This window comes from Giraffa tippelskirchi, chromosome 1, assembly GCF_054371585.1.
Source record: "Giraffa tippelskirchi isolate mGirTip1 chromosome 1, T2T-mGirTip1v1.2.pri, whole genome shotgun sequence".
Classification (NCBI taxonomy): Eukaryota; Metazoa; Chordata; class Mammalia; order Artiodactyla; family Giraffidae; genus Giraffa; species Giraffa tippelskirchi.
Window position 1 is genome coordinate 77,763,213 of NC_137275.1, and position 18,838 is coordinate 77,782,050.

General features: G+C 35.0%; 1 protein-coding gene and 1 long non-coding RNA gene across 2 annotated transcripts in view; one reads left to right on the forward strand and one right to left on the reverse strand.

The window, feature by feature from the left end:
- LOC145546812 (uncharacterized) overlaps nucleotides 1-18,838 on the forward strand; it is a 164,971-nt gene that overhangs the window by 61,111 nt on the left and 85,022 nt on the right. The gene's annotated exons all lie outside the window — the stretch shown is intronic.
- LOC145546808 (uncharacterized) overlaps nucleotides 1-18,838 on the reverse strand; it is a 244,878-nt gene that overhangs the window by 48,906 nt on the left and 177,134 nt on the right. The window contains exon 7 of the transcript XR_014083288.1: nucleotides 1,986-2,056. The gene's annotated coding sequence lies outside the window, so the exon portion shown is untranslated. The remainder of the gene's footprint in view (nucleotides 1-1,985; nucleotides 2,057-18,838) is intronic.

Here is an 18,838-nt window from a genome sequence, read left to right on the forward strand (position 1 = left end):
AAACTCACGGGGCCAGCTGAGCTTTAAATGTCATTTTTTTTTTTTCAAGCTTCATACATGTTACATTGCTTAACACCTTCAGTTGAGTCCAGGAACACGTCTCAGTGAAATGCATTCACATTATTTCAGCAAACTAAAAGCATACCACGTGTGTTGGGCTTTACAAAAAACTATAAATAGATTTGCTTCAGTTCTGGCTTGGTTTTATCATCACCTGAGTTCAGGTCAATTCAGATAAGATTTAGCTGCCAAACTGGTTTAAGAGCAAAACAGAATTTTTACAATGTTTGAATTTCAGTATAATTACTGGCTTCCCTTGTAGCTCAGTCGGTAAAGAATCTGCCTGCAGTGCAGGAGACCTGGGTTCTATTCCTGGGTTGGGAAGATCCCCTGGAAAAGGAATTGGCAACCCACTCCAGTATTCTTGCCTGGAGAATCCCATGGACAGACGAGCCTGGCAGGTTATAGTCCACAGGGTCACAAGAGTCGGACACAACTTAGTGACCAGTGAAACCATAATGAATATGACTGTGGTTGCACTGTTATTATCACTGTTATAAGTAACAATATATTTCTAGTATAAGCTAATATAAAATTAAGTGCTTGCTGTACATCAGCTACTTAGTCTATAAGTAGTAGCAGCAAAACTTTACCATAGTCAACCAAATGTGGTTTCTCTGTGCTCTTAAAGATATTTTAGATAAGTTTTCCAACCATGTAAAAATACAATGATACTAAAAATTTCCTTTAATAGAGAAAGAATTAAATGGATCACTTTTTTATTTCTTCATATAGAAGCAATAACAAAAATTCTAACACATTTGAGCTTTAAGGAAATGGAGATTCAGTCAATTAACACTTGGAAATAAAAACAAGGAGTTGTGACAGGCCACATTCTCTACCAATGGAGTGAAAAGCAGAAATGAGTCTTACCTTCTCTTTAAGAGATTTAAAAATAGAATGGCTCGCTTAGAAATAAACATTTAATTGTTTTATAAAATCAAAGATTCAGCATCTTATTAATTTTGTCTGATTTTAAATCTTATATGGACTATAACAGATTATTAAATGAAATTACTTAGAACGGATTAAAAATGCAAACCTCATTTAGTCCTTTGAAAGTCTCACATAGCTTAGACAAAGACATATTTGTTTCAGGAGTACATTGCCAGCATTCATTTTATCACTACAAACTTGCTTTTGACTTTTTCAATACATTTATTAAATATGAAGTATTTTTAAAGTGACTTTTAAAAACCCCACACTTATAGTCAATTTTTAAATATTTTTAAATTAAATACGTGTATATAGATATACACACACTATTTTTAAAGGTTACTTTCACTTCACAATTATTACAAAATATTGGCTATATTCCCCCTGTTGTATAATACAACCATGAGACCTTTGCACCCAATAATTCATACTTCTCCCACCTCCACCTCTAGATTTCCCCTCCCCCCATCAAGTAATGAAATCTGAGCTTGATTTTTTTTGTGCAAATATAGGCTTCAGCTATACCATATTGGGAAATGGACACAATATATTACCCAGTTCAGAGACTTGCTGAGAATTGTAATTTCTTCAGATTATCCTAATTGTCCCCAAACTTAAAAAGATTTCCATTGCATGTAATATGCTTATAGTAAAACATACAGAAAATATAATAAGTAGAAAACAATAAAATAAAATAGGAATATATATTTTAATTTCACCACTTATGTCAAAGAATCTGAAATAAGATTTAAAGTTTTAACCTAATAATTCATTCCCTTATCAGGCAGGCATGTTTTAAGTTTAATACCACTGCTCTTAAGAGGTTTTTTATCATGGACAAATAAGTATATTAACTTTTCTGAGAGACATACTATAGTTGCATTCTAAGCATAAATTGATCTCTGTCATATCAGTTCTTCAAATTAACGCATAATGTATTTATGCACTTATATGCATGCAAGTATGTACTTACATTAATGTAAACTCACCATTAAAGTCATTCTTAAAGGCCAGCACATTTATTCTTAATACTTCTTGACTATTCAACACATGCATGATTCTATAAATGAAAAGAGAAGAAATAAGAAAATGAGTGAAACAATTGAATGCACATGCTATCATGTGATAATTATAAAGAACAGCGACTGCTTTAGTTACTGAATTTTACTTAAAGTGGCTAACCACAGTATCAGCTGGTAAAATAGCATTTAAAACATGATCTAGGACTTACAGGGAATTTGGACTTTCATCTACTTCTTCCTACATTGAACTAAGGGAACCCAGTCACAGAAATGTCCTATGCCTGTTATACACAAAGTAGCTGCTGCTACTGCAGCATCTTTGTCTAGAAAGGGAGGAGCAAATATGATGTGAAGAGAATAAAATAATTTTTATTAATTGTTCACAAAGAAGTAGGAAGTTCCTATTTTTGAGACTAAAATAAAAAATTGGAAATAACCCATTGCACCACTGCTGTTTTAAAACTTTAGAAGCTTCCCAGGAGAAATCTGAAACTAGCCCCGATACACAGAGGTCAAGGATAAACTGAAGAAAGAAATGGGCCACTTCAGACTGGTAGGTTCCAAGTTTAATGAGCAAAGGAACTTAAATACAAGGCTTATCTTGGATTGCCATAAGATGAGTAGATCTCCACCCTCTCCCACAAGAATCTTAAAAATTTATAAAAAGAAATTAACTGGGTTCAATCACATGTACAGTCTATGTTGTCTCAGCCACACATTGCTTTCTCAAGGCTGAATCCATGAACATGGTTCCCACTATGGAAATGGTGAGCAGAGCATAAATTCCGAGAAGAAGGGATATGGGTAAAGGAGCCTCTGATTGTCAGGGTCTGGCTTTTGGGCCAACAGAGGTCCCATCCACCAACAACCTCTTTCAACAACCAGGTCATCAATATATAGTAATAGGATTAGAATGTCTATATTATCTCAAAGGTCTATGTCTAGTTTAACCATGAAATTGTCAATACAATTTTTAAAAGTTCTAAACAAGACTTAAGTTATGTTCCTTTAGGGAACAACATGTTCCCTAGAGGAATGCACTCTGTTAATGACAACGGTGACGCTAGTGACTGCCCATATGGAAGAAGAAAACATTTTTTGATGTTGCAGCTATACAAATATACAGCTGTTTCCAAGTTCAATTGTATGGAAGGAATCTTGACCCTGTCACTTTATGTAACCTTGGATAAATTATTTAATGCCTCTAAGTTGTAATGTCTTTATTCATAAAATGGGATATCGAAAGCTCTTTGAATTTTTGTTGGTGAGTTTTACAAGTGCTAAATCTTCCGAAAAATCACTTGGAATTTTCTTTTTTAAGCCATTAAATAATGAAAATGCTTCTTAAATTCTTAATATAGATCTTATCACACAGGAGCTACTCTCTCCATATATATATATTAATTATATAACATTTTTAACGTCATCATCATCATTATGGTTGATCATTTTTTAGTTCAGAAGTCATATACTTGGATCCTGGACTTTAACCAAGTCACTGTTAGCAGGCATAGTCTTTCATGTTAACTTTCTAAGGATTCTTATATAAGTGGTGTCCTCTGAATGTTTCTCTGATTCAGCAGAAGTCCATAAAAAGAAACTCCTTTTCATAGATGGTACTTATAAATAACAAAAGAGAGAAAGTCCTTTCTGAAATTTGTGCTTCTTCCTCTGTTAGGCAAGCGATTTCCATAGTAATGAAATAAAAATCTTCTAGATGCATATGAGCTTTCCTGGTGGCTCAGCAGTAAAAGGACCCACTTGCCAATGCAGGATACATGGGTTCTATCTCTGGGTCAGGAAGAAACCCTGGAAAGGGAAATGGCAACCCGCTGCAGTATTCTTGCCTGAGAAATTCTATGGGCAGAGGAGATTGGCAGGCTGCTGTCCATAGGGCTGCAGACAGTAGGACAACTTAGCAAGTAAACAAGATGTATATACGTTAAAAGCAATCTAAGGAAAATGAATCTCCCCATTCCTTATAATCGCTGTTTTCATTTTCAGTTTGGGCCAGCGGAAATCAGATTGCAAGAAGGTATTTGAAGACAATGAGAGAAATTTTGAATCATTTGCATTATGTGCTTTACTTCCAGTTTGCAATGTTGTGGTTAATATCAGAAAAACATAAAAATTAGAAAAGAGCAAAAACTTGATTAGAAATGCCTTAGAATAGCATCATTATATAGTATGATATATATCATTTTGCAACCTATATATTGTATTTTTCTTCTGTAACTACCACACATATTAGGTAATAGGTTTTGAGAAAGTAATGATAGTGAAAATATTGATATACCACATTTTATTCCATCTTAAGTATACTATTGATCAGATTCTAGACTTTAATTTTTAGCTCCGCTGAGGAATGACAGACACAATCATGAATTTTAGTATGGGTTATAAAAGGATGCTATATAAAATCCTCACTCAAAAATTGTTCCTCAACAATAGGTATCTTTTGTGCAAGTACTTAAATAACACTTTCTCATGTCAGTTGTAACCCTCTCATCAAGGTTTTGGGTCAAGGACTGGAAAATGCAGTGCTAAAAGCTTAAGTCCTATTACTCTGTGAAAGGCTATTGTCATCACTTATATTTTAAAAATGTTTTTAACCCTAAATGAACTGAGCTATATACATCCCCCAAAATATATGTTAGTTGCTCTGCCGTGTCTGACTCTGCGACCCCATGAACTATATAGCCTGCCAGGCTACTCTGTCCAAAATATATGGTTCAATATTAAAATTTTTGTTTTCCTTACTCAAATTCACATTTTTAGCTTTGGTTTTATAAAATCCAGATAAAGGAATGCACTTATAAATGGTATGTTATAAAATTATTTTACTTAGATCAAAAAATTATTTTACCTAGATCGAACAGGACCATAAAGCACTGCTGCTGTTGCTGCTAAGTCGCTTCAGTCGTGTCCGACTCTGTGCGACCCCATAGACGGCAGCCCACCAGGCTCCCCCGTCCCTGGGATTCTCCAGGCAAGATCACTGGAGTGGGTTGCCATTTCCTTCTCCAATGCATGAAAGTGAAAAGTGAAAGTGAAGTCGGTCAGTCGTGTCCGAGTCTCGCAACCCCATGGACTTCAGCCTACCAGGTTCCTCCGTCCATGGGATTTTCCAGGCAAGAGTACTGGAGTGGGTTGCCATTGCCTTCTCCGCCATAAAGCACTAGACAAACTATATTTGGGAATAAAGCTATTCAGACTGACTATAATTTAGTACTCTGAAATTTCAACACTTTTTCTTAGAACTGATGGTAAGATTTCTTTTCTATTACATAATTTTGATTCAGTTTGTATGTTCCCAGTTCTCTCAAGTTCTGGTCTTTTTTTTTCAATTTATTTTAATTGGAGGCTAATTACTTTACAATATTGTGAGGGTTTTTGCTATACATTGACATGAATCAGCCACGGGTGTACAGCTTAAAAGCTGAGGTGCCTGATGCAAGTAGAAACTGTAGGCTGGGGATGGCGTTTATGGAAAACAAAAATGTGTCTCAGCCATTTCTATCTGCTTCAATGTCATTCGCCCTTGTGAAGAGGTCATCCTGACAGATTTCAGGGTTTTCTTTCAGAGGAAATTGTTCCATTTACTGTATACCTTTAGATTCAGCATGTCTCTGGACAAATGTGAGGCCAGGAATTTTCTTTTATATATATTATTTATTTGGCCATGCTGGATCTTAGCTTTTGCATGCAGGATCCTCAAATTTTGATGCAGCATGGGGGTTCTTTAGTTGTGGCATGCAGAATCCTTTTTTAGTTGCAGTATGCAAGCTTCCAGTCCCAGTATGTGGGAACCAGCTCCCTGATCAGGGACTGAACCTGGACCCGCTGCATTAGGAGTTTGGAGTCTTAGCTACTGGGCCACCAGGGTAGTCCCAAGGATTTTTCTATGTCACCATCTTGAACCAAAATCCTGCATGCTCCAGGTTCTAATACAAATTCCTATGTGATCTAGGGTCAGCTGATTAAACAGACAATATCTACTTTTTAAAGTGCTGACAGCTTTCAAATTTTTTCCTCTCTTATTAAACTCATCCATGATACCAGAAGCCAAGTTATTTTACAACTAGGAGAAAAACCTTTTTGTAGGTTTGGAGCTGATTATATACAAGTTTTTGAGAAGTTTAAATATATTTTCTGTTACAAATGAAGCCCAGGTTGTAAAGACAGTTCCCAGATAACATATGGCAAATTCAGTTTCTTTCTTACTGTTACTTTAAATTTATTCTTGCTATGATATTACCGCTCCACAAAAGCCTCTATTTCTTAACACTCACTATGCCCTCTTCCTAGTCACCATGTGTTCTCACGGTTCATCAGTATTAGAAACAACTCTGGCAAAATGGGGAGATAAAAGCTTATCATTTTTTAGACATATATACTTAAAAACTTACCACATTTATTTCATTAATGTTGATTATATTTTAGGTCATAAATTACTAACAGGTTAAAATTTTTATTTAACATAAATTTTACACCACTCTCACACCTTACTAAATTAATGGAAACAATATATTCAATGCATATATATTATATATATAGCAGCTTATTTCCTAAATACTTCATCTTGTAGGAAATTTTCAAAGGAAAGTACATTTTTCTTGCTAATAATTTGTTACACGGCTAGCTGGATTTTTGGCAGATAGTCAGTTTTCTGAAAACACTTTAATCTATAATGATACTAGCACCAAAAAATTTAAATTTCTTATTCATTGCTTGAAAGATTTCATCCCTTTAAAAATGAGCACACAGAATCATTCCTCAAAAGAAGGATAATGAATAAGTAGGGGCTTTTTATTCTTTAACTTTTGGCATTACTTTAAAGATTGTTTCTATAAAGATTTCAAGATGCCATAATATAATATTTGAAGTGAGTGAAGTATAGCTGAATATCCATAACCTAGGCATAGGCTCTCAACATATAATCAAGTTAATTTTTTAAGAATTTTCTATAGTGAATATGTGTAGTGTTACACTGATATCCATCCATTAGAGTGTAGCATACTACTTAAGGCTCTAAAAGATAAATTTGATTCAGAATCAAGTTTGCACTCAAAAAAGATCTTACAGTTACAGATACATGTAAGCATCCAAGGCAAGAGTTCTATTCAAAATGTAAGAGAATGCTTAGGGTAGATAAAAAGAAGAAGGCAATCAATACAAATGTTTTTTTTTTTTTTTAATTAGTTCATAATTTGAAGCTCCAATAATTTGGCCACCTAGTTCAAAGAGCCCAGTCACTGGAAAAGACTCTGATGCTGGGAAAGACTGAAGTCAAAAGGAGAAGAGGGTGGCAGAGGATGAGATGGTTAGATAGCATTACTGACTCAATGGACTTGAGTAAGCTCTGAGAGATAGTGGAGGACAGAGAATCCAGATGTACTACAGTCCATGTGGTTGCAAAGAGTAGGACATGAGTTAGCAACTGAACAACAACACTAAATTTTTGTATTATTGATAGATCTTCAGTGTTTTATATAGTGTGTTAAAATATTTAACTTGAGTCATCTATTAAAAAAATTTGGTAATCACCAACACAGGGAAACTCGCTCAAAATTCTGTAATAAACTAAATTGGAAAAGAATATTTGAAAGAATAGATAAATGCATATGTATAACTGAATCAATTAGTGGTATACCTAAAACTAACACATTGTTAATCTACTATGCTCCAATATGTAATAAACAGTCTTAATTAAATAATATACAACAAATTTGGTAATCAGAAATATAACCAAAGGATACAAAAAGTTGAAAATCATTATCCTAAAGGTACAAGTAAGAAGGGAAAATGGTCATCTGAGAAGGCCTTATAAATAACTGGGAAAAGAAGAGACATGAAAGGTAAAGGAGAATGGAAAAGATATACCCATCTGAATGCAGAGTTCCAGAGAATAACAAGGAGAGATAAGAAAGACTTCTTAAGTGACCAGTGCAAATAAATAGAAGAGAACAGTAGAATGGGAAAGACTAGCGATATCTTCAAGAAAATTAGCAATATCAAGGAACGTTTCATGCAAAGATGGGCCAAATAAAGACAGAAATGGGAAAGACGTAATAGAAGCAGAAGAGACTAAGAAGAAGTGGCAAGAATACACAGAAGAACTATAGAAGAAAGGTCTTAATGACACGGGTAACTACAAAGATGTGGTCACTCATCTAGAGCCAGACATCCTGGAGTGTGAAGTCAAGTGGACCTTAGGAATCATTACCATGAACAAAGCTAATAGACGTGATGGAATTCCAGCTGAGCTATTCCAAATCGTCAAAGATGAAGCTGTTAAAATGCTTCACTCAATATGTCAGCAAATTTGGAAAACTCAGCAGTGGCCTCAGGAATGAAAAGGTCAGTTTTCATTCCAATCCCAAAGCAGGGCAATGCCAAAGAATGTTCAAACTACTGTACAATTGTACTCATTGTATACAATAGCAAGGTAGTGCTAAATATCTTTCAAGCTAGGTTTCAGCAGTACATGAACTGAGAACTTCCAGACATACAAACTGAGTTTAGAAAAGGCAGAGGAACCAGAGATCAAATAGCCAACATTCATTGGATCATAGAGAAAGCAAAGGAATTCCAAAAACAAAAAAAACCACTTCTGCTTCACTGACCACACAAAAGCCTTTGACTGTGTGGATCACAACAAACTGTGGAAAATTCATAAAGAGATGGGAATACCAGACCACCTTACCTGCCTCTTGAGAAATCTGTATGCAGGTAAAGAAGCAACAGTTAGAAATGGATGTGGAACAGACTGATTCAAAACTGGGCAAGGAGCAGATCAAGGCTGTATATTGTTATCCTGCTTATTTAACTTATATCCAGAGTACATCATGCAAAATGTCATGCTGGATGAAACAAGCTGGAATCAATGTTACTGGGAGAAATACCAACAACCCCAGATATGCAAATGATACCACTCTAATGGGAGAAAATGTAGAGGAACTAAAGAGTCTCCTGAAGAGAGTCAAAGAAGAGAGTCAAAGAAGAGAGTAAAAAAACTGGCTTAAAACTCAACATTCAGAAAACGAAGATCATGGCATCCGGTCCCATCACTTCATGGCAAATAGATGGAGAAAAAGCAGAAACAGTGACAGATTTTATTTTTTTGGGCTCCAAAAATCACTGAGGATGGTGACTGCAGTCACAAAATTAAAAGAAACTTACTCCTTGGAAGAAAAACTATGACAAATCTAGACTGTATATTACAAAGTAGAGACATCATCTTGCCAACAAAAGTCCATATAGTCAAAGCTATGGCTTTTCCAGTAGTCATGTACAGATGTGACAGCTGGACCATAAAGAAGGCTGAGCACCAAAGAACTGATGCTTTCAAACTGTGGTGCTGGAGAAGACTCTTGAGAGTCCCTTGGACAGCAAGGAGATCAAATCAGTCAATCCTAAAGAAAATCAACCCTGAATATTTATTGGAAGGACTAATGCTGACAACTCCAATACTTTGGCCACTTGATGCAAAGAGCCAACTCATTGGAAAAAGACCCTAATCCTGGGAAATATTGAAGGCAGAAGGAGGAGGGGGTGACAGAGGAGGAGATGGTTAGATAGCATCACCAATGCAACGGATATGAGTTTGAGCAAATTCTGGGAGATAAGGAAAGACAAGGAAGCCTGGCATGTTGCCGTTCATGGGGTCGCAAAGAGTCAGACAGGACTTAGCAATGGAACAACAACAAATGGCAATTTTTCATATGTGTGTTCATTTACTTCTCTGAAACCTTTGAAATAATAATAAATGTGCAGTTCTAAGTGCGGTTTGAAGGTTCCACAGGACTAATAATTTATTATAAGGAACCATAAAGTGGTTTTGGAGTTATTTAGTTTTATTTGCTTATTCCTATGCTGTGAAACAAGATAGTAAATATTTTAAATACATGTGCCAAGTTCTTGTTTTTGAATTTAATAGTATTGATATTTTGAAACAATGTATTTTAATATGATATTACATATTAGTCATAAATTTTTAATTTTCCCTCTTCTACTCTATCTACTAAATTCACCCCAGAGCAACTACAATCACAGTGATTTTAATATAGGAATAATCATTCTCCAACTGAATATAATCTTTACCATTTCAAATATTTATATATGTGTATTAATAAGCAAAGAATCTAGTGTCACAAACTGATGGGCAGAGGAAAATTATGATTTTTAATTGGAATGCATATTTATGATTATAAAGTTTATTTTATATAATTAACATTTTAGTTAATTTCTTAATTTTCTTAAAATATAAATGACTTCAAAAACAGTTTCATCTAGCCAGAAAAATTACATGTGATTTGAAAAGAAGAACCTTCATCTACATATTTTATGTGTTTTCCTATTTTCTGTTGATGATGCGTACTCTCACAAGAATTTGTACCTTCTTAGAGGCAACTTTATTCTTAGAAATTCAAGGCTGATTACAATTTTGGAATCATTTGAAATTTCTCAATTAAGTGCCGGCCATTGAAAATCACGTTACTAAATATTTTGAACTGCACATATGAAAAACAATGACAAATTCTAACCATGAGCTTAGGTAGAGTATGCCTTAGATACTATTGCTTTTATTAGAAATGTCTTACCATATATATCATTAACATATCAAAATGGATAATAGTTTGCTATGACTCAAATTTATTATCTAATTTCTTAAGTCTAACAAATGGAACATTTTTGTAAGAAACTATCTAAGGGATGACATAAAAGTAATATTTGTATAGCACCTGTAAGTTTTCATAATGCATTTCTATTTTTCCTTTGATATTTTCATTAACCTTAAAAATCAGGACTTAAGTTTATCTCATTATTTAGAGGAGAAAATGAACCATAAAAGACCTAAGTAAAACAGGGCAACATTGGTAAGATTGCAGTTGTGGCAACCACAGAAATTCACAGTCCAGGTCTTCCTTCAGGGCAAACTTGCTGCATGGAATATAGAGAATCAAGAGTCTTTACTTGCTCCACCTTCTAGGTTACACTATCCCCTTGGCTTAGGCCATGGCCATGCACCCTCGGTGCTCCCAGCCAACGACTGAGCCTGGTGGGATTCCTAGAACTGAGCCATCCCTGCCTAGTATGGGACAATTCTAATAGGTAATCTTTGTCCTGGGACTCCCTATTGGCCTGGCTGAGACTTTCAGCAGGCTGCACTGCAGTCTAAGGCTCTTTCTACTCAGTGCCCCTTTCTTCCCTTCTTGAACAAATGACAGACCAAGACTGCAGTCTGCAAGTTCTCTCTGCCTACTTTTGCTCTTCCTCTTCTCTATCTTGGGGGTTTATTTTCTCAAATATATCTCGTTAAGCACAGTCCAATGCTGATATCTGCAATAGAGGGTCTGAGATAATACAGTGGCTAATTACCTTCATGGAGAGCAGAGAGAGATTCATACTGGTAGGACTACTGGTAACTGAGAAATGTTGTCTAGCTAAAATATGAAATCCTATTATATAAATAGATCACGAGAGTTCTGCTTCTAGGAATGATAATGAAGCATGTGTACATACATGCTCAGTCATGTAAAATTCTTTGCTACCCCATGGACAGTAGCTCACCAGACTCCTCTGTCCATGGAATTTTTCAGGCAAGAATACTGGAGCAGGTTGCTATTTCCTTCTCCAGGGGATCTTTCTGACCCAGGAACTGAACCCGTATCTCCTGCATTGGCAAGTAGGTTCTTTACCAACTGAGCCACTAGGGAAGCCCTAAAGAACAATATTGCATGATAACCTAATGACAGGAGCAACTAGAAAAATTTGACAAAATTTGAAGAAAAAATATCTGTTTGATGAATCAGAAAACTCTTAAAATATGGGGAATTTTTAAGGCCTGACCTGGAGGGAAAAGAATCAAATAAGCAAAACATTCTAAGTATTTTTACAACAGAAACATTTCAGAAAGGAACAATGGACCAAAAGCTGGGATATAATCACACAAATAAACTATTTAATTTCAAGCTAAACACTACTTATAAAAGACTCAAAAATCAACTTTTGTACTTCAATGTGTAATAATTATGTGAATTTAAGCAAAGGCTTAACCTCAATTTTCTCACTGTGAAGTGGGTGAAATATTAATATACTAACTCATAAGTGTATTAAGATAATTTTGAGATAATATTTATAGTGCTCTGAGAAGACAGTCCAATACATATTAAGCACTAACATTTTGTTAAAGATAAGTAAGTGAAATTCTCTCTCTCACACAAACATACAAACACATTCCCTAGAAAACACTACTTTATTTAAAGCTCTCATATTTTCACAAAAAAAATTATTCTCCCAAATGACTTTTGAGGGTCACTCACAATGAGTCATCAATATTTATTCTTGGATAAAAAGTCTAAAATGTAGATACTCTCATAATATTCTGTGGTATATATTTAGAAACTGATGATGAAATACAGTCTCTAAAATCTCAGAAATTGTAATTAGTGGAATGTCATAAAAACAAACATTTCAAGTAGTTGCTTATCACTCTGCATGTTAGAATATGCTTTCTTTTGTGACTCAGATTTAGCTATAATGTGATCCATTAATTATGTAAGATGACTTGATTATACTAAACATTATTGATGTTACTCAATTTGGAACTATCTGCTAGAAACCCTAACCCTAATTTGGAAAAAGTACTGTGTCATGCCTCAGAGGTATATTATGTCAGAGTGGCCTGAATATTTTTAACCTTATTATGGTTAAAAAAATGGGTAGAAAAATTCTATATTTTATCAGTCTTTTTTCTACTGAAATAATTTATATAATAGTATTGGTTTAACAATGTATTTTTTTTTAAAGAATGCACCTATCTAATTGCAGTGGAACAAAAGATATATAGCACTATTCAGTTTAAAAATTTAGTAAAATATTAATTAAGTATTTCTACCAATTATCCTATAAGTCAGCATTAATATTTTAATTATGCTGCTGCTGCTACTGCTAAGTCGCTTCAGTCGTGTCCGACTCTGTGCTACCCCAGAGACGGCAGCCCACCAGGCTCCACCATCCCTGGAATTCTCCTGGCAAGAACACTGGAGTGGGTTGCCATTTCCTTCTCCAATGCATGAAAGTGAAAAGTGAAAGTGAAGTCCACTCAGTCGTGTCCGACTCTTCGCGACCCCATGGACTGCAGCCTACCAGGCACCTCCATCCATGGGATTTTCCAGGCAAAAGTACTGGAGTGTGTTGCCATTGCCTTCTCTTTTAATTATGCAAATTATGCATAAAGAAACTGAATAATATAAATGAATCAAAAGAATGTGAATAATTAAACAAAAGTGAATGACTGTATTGTCTATTCTGTGTTCTACCATTATAAAGTTTCACTGTTTACTGAATAATGATGTTGGACTGTAGTAAACCTTTTCCTCACATAAAAAAGTAATGATTTATGACATTATTAATTGTCTAGATGCCATCTGGACAGATTCACCATTTTATTCTGAAATTAATTTTCAAAAAGTATGCAGGAGTTTCAAAAATCATAATTTATTTCTATCTTCATACCATATTTGGTCAGCTAGCTATTATTTCCTAGCCTGTTGGCACTGACAATTTGGATCAGTTTGTATTTCAAATCACTCAGGCACTTAATAGCTTATAAATGTTTACACTGGGACCAGAATGGAGAAGAAAACAAATTTTGAAGGAAAACATCAGTTTGTACACCAGCCCTGGACAATACCCAGTAATGTTGGCTTCATTTTTTATTATTAGTTTCACTCTCTCTGTAGTTGAAACCAATTCTTCCTACAGCCTTCCTTTCCATACTAACTTAGTCTTTGCAAAATAAAATCTTTGATATTGTGTATCTTTGCGGAAGAAATCAAAACTATTCAGATATAAAATTTCTCATAGATTGCAACAATTTATTCAGTCCTTCCTGTCCAGATAGTTGCCTCCTATACTGACTCTAAGCACAGCCATGCAGATCACTTTGGTTAATAGCTAAGTGGCAAATGTAGCACAAGCAGAAAGTTGAAAATTGCATCTTAACTGAGATATTCCCTATCTTAGTGCTATTCAAATATGCAATCTTGTTTATAAAAAAAAAAAAGAAAAACTAGAGTAGCCTGTCATCTGATAAAAAACAATGATCACATCACCCCTGTAACTCCAGCTAGTATATAGCTCCAGTTTCTAGGCATAAGAATGAGCCACCCTAGACCAACCAGTCTTAGATGATCTCCCAACGTCTAGACAAGACGGACTTGAGGTCAGCAGAACATAGCCTACATCAGCAGAAGTGTCTAATCAGCACAGAGATCTGTGGGAAGTAACAAATGGCAGTCGTTAAAAAATTAGATTTGGGAGTCATCTGTTGTATAGCTAAAGATGATGAATACAACACAGTTTGTATGGTGAGTCATAAAATCTCTCACTCATTGGGTCCGTTTTCAAATTTTCAAAGCAAATGTTGGCTAATAAATTTTTATTATGTGGATCAATATTTTGGGGAATGAAAAAACAAACAAAATAAAATTACTGTTTTAAGCAGCAGAAACTAAGGTCTCTTTATGGGGTGGAGAGGAGGTAATAAAATGCATTGGAACTCCATGTAGAGTCTTTTCCTCAGAATTCTGGAAGCCAGAAGGAAATTTTGTTATCTTGTTTTTAACGGACATCAAAGGTTAGTATAATAATATACATACAATACACTAATTATCTTTAACATTAAAATCAAATGTGTTTATATGCATTCTTTATTATTCTAGATATTAAGTGAATTTTAGTTTTGCTGAAAATTGTAAGTAATTTAAGATCTTTTATTGACTTCTATGCCTCATTATTCATTTCATATTCAATATCACTAGAAAACAGAATTTGATAAAAAGAGAAACTGCAGATTTTTCTTTCATTAGGTAGATAATTAGTAACCATTAGCAAAATTTCCATCCATCAGAATTTTTTCTCACTCTTCCTGGGTCTGAGGGGATAGTGGAAACTATTCACTGGAAAAGCTTAATGTGGTTTATTGGCAGAAAGTTGCTCCTCTTTTTTATTCACATCATATGCTAAATTTATCAGTTTATTTTCCAATAGTAAGGAAAGGAATAAAACTATACTTAATGATTAGTACAGAATCATATTTGAAGATTTTATTGAACATTAGTATCTCAATTGTGTTTTATGAAAAGTACAGGTATGTGAAGACACCAACTAGCTTATGATTACAACCCTTAGAAATGGGAATACCAGACCACCTAACCTGCCTCTTCAGAAACCTGTATGCAGGTCAGGAAGCAACAGTTAGAACTGGACATGGAACAACAGACTGGTTCCAAATACGAAAAGGAGTACGTCAAGGCTGTATGTTGTCACCCTGCTTATTTAACTTATATGCAGAGTACATCATGAGAAATGCTGGGCTGGAAGAAACACAAGCTGGAATCAAGATTGCCGGGAGAAATATCAATAACCTCAGATATGCAGATGACACCATCCTTACGGCAGAAAGTGAAGAAGAACTAAAGAGCCTCTTGATAAAAGTGAAAGAGGAGAGTGAAAAAGTTGGCTTAAAGCTCAACATTCAGAAAACTAAGATCATGGCATCCGGTCCCATCACTCATGGCAGATAGATGGGCAAACAATGGAAACAGTGCCTAACTTTATTTTTCTGGGCTCCAAAATCAATGCAGATGGTGATGTAGCCAGGAAATTAAAAGACACTCCTTGGAAGGAAAGTTATGACCAACCTGGACAGCATATTAAAAAGCAGAGACATTACTTTGCCAGCAAAGGTCCATCTAGTCAAGGCTATGGTTTTTCCAGTGGTCATGTGTGGATGTGAGAGTTGGACTATAAATAAAGCTGAGTGCCGAAGAATTGATGCTTTTGAAGTGTGGTGTTGGAGAAGACTCTTGAGAGTCCCTTGGACTGCAGGGAGATCCAGCTAGTCCATCATAAAGGAGATAAGTCCTGGGTGTTCATTGGAAGGACAGATGTTGAAGCTCAAACTCCAATACTTTGGCTACCTGATGCAAAGAGCTGACTCATTGGAAAAGACCCTGATGCTTGGAAAGATTGAGGGCAGGAGGAGAAGGGGATGACAGAGGATAAGATGGTTGGATGGCATCATCGACTTGATGGACATGGGTTTGGGTGGACTCTGGGAGTTGGTGACGGACAGGGAGGCCTGGCGTGCCACGGTTCATGGGGTCGCAAAGAGTCGGACACAACTGTGCGACTGAACTGAACTGATAAGCAGAAACAATTGTCTTCTTTATTAATAGCTCAATTTTTCTAATTTTAAAAAATAGAGTACTAGTAGACGCTAAGAGTCGGACACAACTGAGCGACTTCACTTTCACTTTTCCCGTTCGTGCACTGGAGAAGGAAATGGCAACCCACTCCAGTATTCTTGCCTGGAGAATCCCAGGGAAGGCAGAGCCTGGCGGGCTGCCATCTATGGGGTCGCACACAGTCGGACACGACTGAAGCGACTTAGCAGCAGCAGTGGAATTAATAAGTCAAATTTGGTGAGGGAGAGGATGAAAACTGTAACGTAAATAGGTTTCTGGGCCAAGTGTACAACCTGAGGGTATGTATTAAATATAAGCATACTATTATCAAGCCTTATTCCTAAGAGCTCAAAAGAGTAAAGTCTTTCTATATAATTATTTTTGTGTTTTCATAACAAATTTTGTTTCTTACTTTGTAGTCACATAAGCAATATTCCAATCCATTGGTTGGGAAGATCTGTTGGAGAAGGAAATGGTTATCCACTCCAGTATTCTTGTCTGGGAAATCCCATGGACAGAGGAGCCTGGCAGGCTACAATCCATGGGGTTGCAAAGAGTCAGACATGACTGAGCAACTAACCCTATACTCTAGGAACACATGCCAGAACACACACACACACACACACACACACACGATGATAAATCACTTTACATCAGTTAAGATAATTATTGTTAAAAACAAAACCAAAATAAATAAATAAGTAAACAAGGGTTGCCAAGGATGTAGAGAACTTGAGAAATCGGGATACTTCTAAACTGTTGATAAGAATGTAAAACGGTGCAACCACTGTGGAAACACTATGGAGGTTCACCAAGAAATTAAAGACATAGCTACCATATGACCCAATGATTTCACTTTGGGGTTTATACTCAAAAGAATTAAAATTAGGATAAGAGTTATCTGCTATTCCATTTTCATTACAGTACATTCACAATAGTGAAAGTATATTGACAACCCAAATATCAATCAAAATATAAATGCATAAAGAAAATGTAGTATATACATACAATGGAAAATTATTCAGATTTTACAAAGAAGAAATTGCTGCCATTTGTGACAATATGGATGAACCCTGAGAACACCATGCTGAATAAAATAAGGCAGTGAAAGAAAGACAAATACTGCCTGATTCCACTTCCATGAGTACCTAAAATAGTCAAATAGAGAGTAGAATGGTGGTTTGAGGGGTTTGGTAACGAGAAGAGTGGGAAATTATTCAACTTTTATGAAGTTTCAGTTATGCCAGATGAATTAGTTTTAGAGATTTGCTGTACAGCATTCTACTTATAGTTAACTATACTGTGCTGTGCACTTAAAAATTTCTTAAGAGGCTAGATCTCATGTTAAATATAGTTACCCCACAAACACACATGAAAAGTACACAAGGAAACTATCCGAGGCAATGAATATATCTAATAGCTTGATTGTGAGGGTGGTTTCATGGGTGTATGCATATGTATTAATAAAAAATCATCAAATTGTATATATTTTAAAAGTTCAGTTTTTTATATCAATTTTACCTCAATAAAGTTTTTTTAATTTAAGTATTGTTGATTACAATAGTGTGTTAGTTTCAGGTATACAGCAAAGTGATTTGACTATGCATATATATATATATATCTATACTCCTTTAAAATTATTTCCCATTATAGCTTATTACAAGTTATTGAATATAGTTCCTTGTATCATAAATGAATCCTTGTTCATCTACTTTATATATGGTAATACTGTTGGTTTTTTTTTAAAAAGAAAAATCTTTATAAATAGCACATTTTCCCAAATTTTCTTTTACATATAATTGAGATTCTATCCTTAAGACATAATCACCCTATTTGGTCAGTAAAATGTCTATGGGGGAAAATTATTAATGAATTTAGAAACCAAGTTTTTAAAATCATATATGATTCCAAAACAATTATTTATTTTTCAATAGAATCACCTAATAATCATCCATTCAATGATCTATAATACAGCAATTAGTTATAAATTGTTAGGATCAGTCAGTCAGTTCAGTCACTTAGTCATGTCTGACTCTTTGCAACCCCATCGACCACAGCACACCAGGCTTCCCTGTCCATCAACAACTCCCAGATACTTTACTTAAAGATAGAAATAGATGTCATTTACAAAAGAAGTGAGATATAAAATGAAATAAAGCTGACATTTAAATTTGTTATTGATAGTACAGTAACATATGTGGGCAAAATACATAGTGAATATGGAAAAAATGGTTTAGAAATTACTTTAAGCCATGTAATCAAATATTACTGTTTGTCTTAAACTTTCATGTGGCTCACTCACTCTTTTGTCCACGTATCATTTAGTGGCATCTATTTTACAGTTCTAGCATTATAATGCAATTATTTTGCTAATATTTGTCTTCTCTCAGTGATCTCCTTGAGGATCAAACCTATTTCTTGTTTATCTTTTTAATACCTAGTATTGGCACAGGTGCTCATAATCAATTGATGATTTTAAAATGATAGCTCAAAGAATGAATGTCCCCCTGTCACTTTTCTCAAATTTAAGAAACTAATATATTCCATACTAATGTCATGACACAT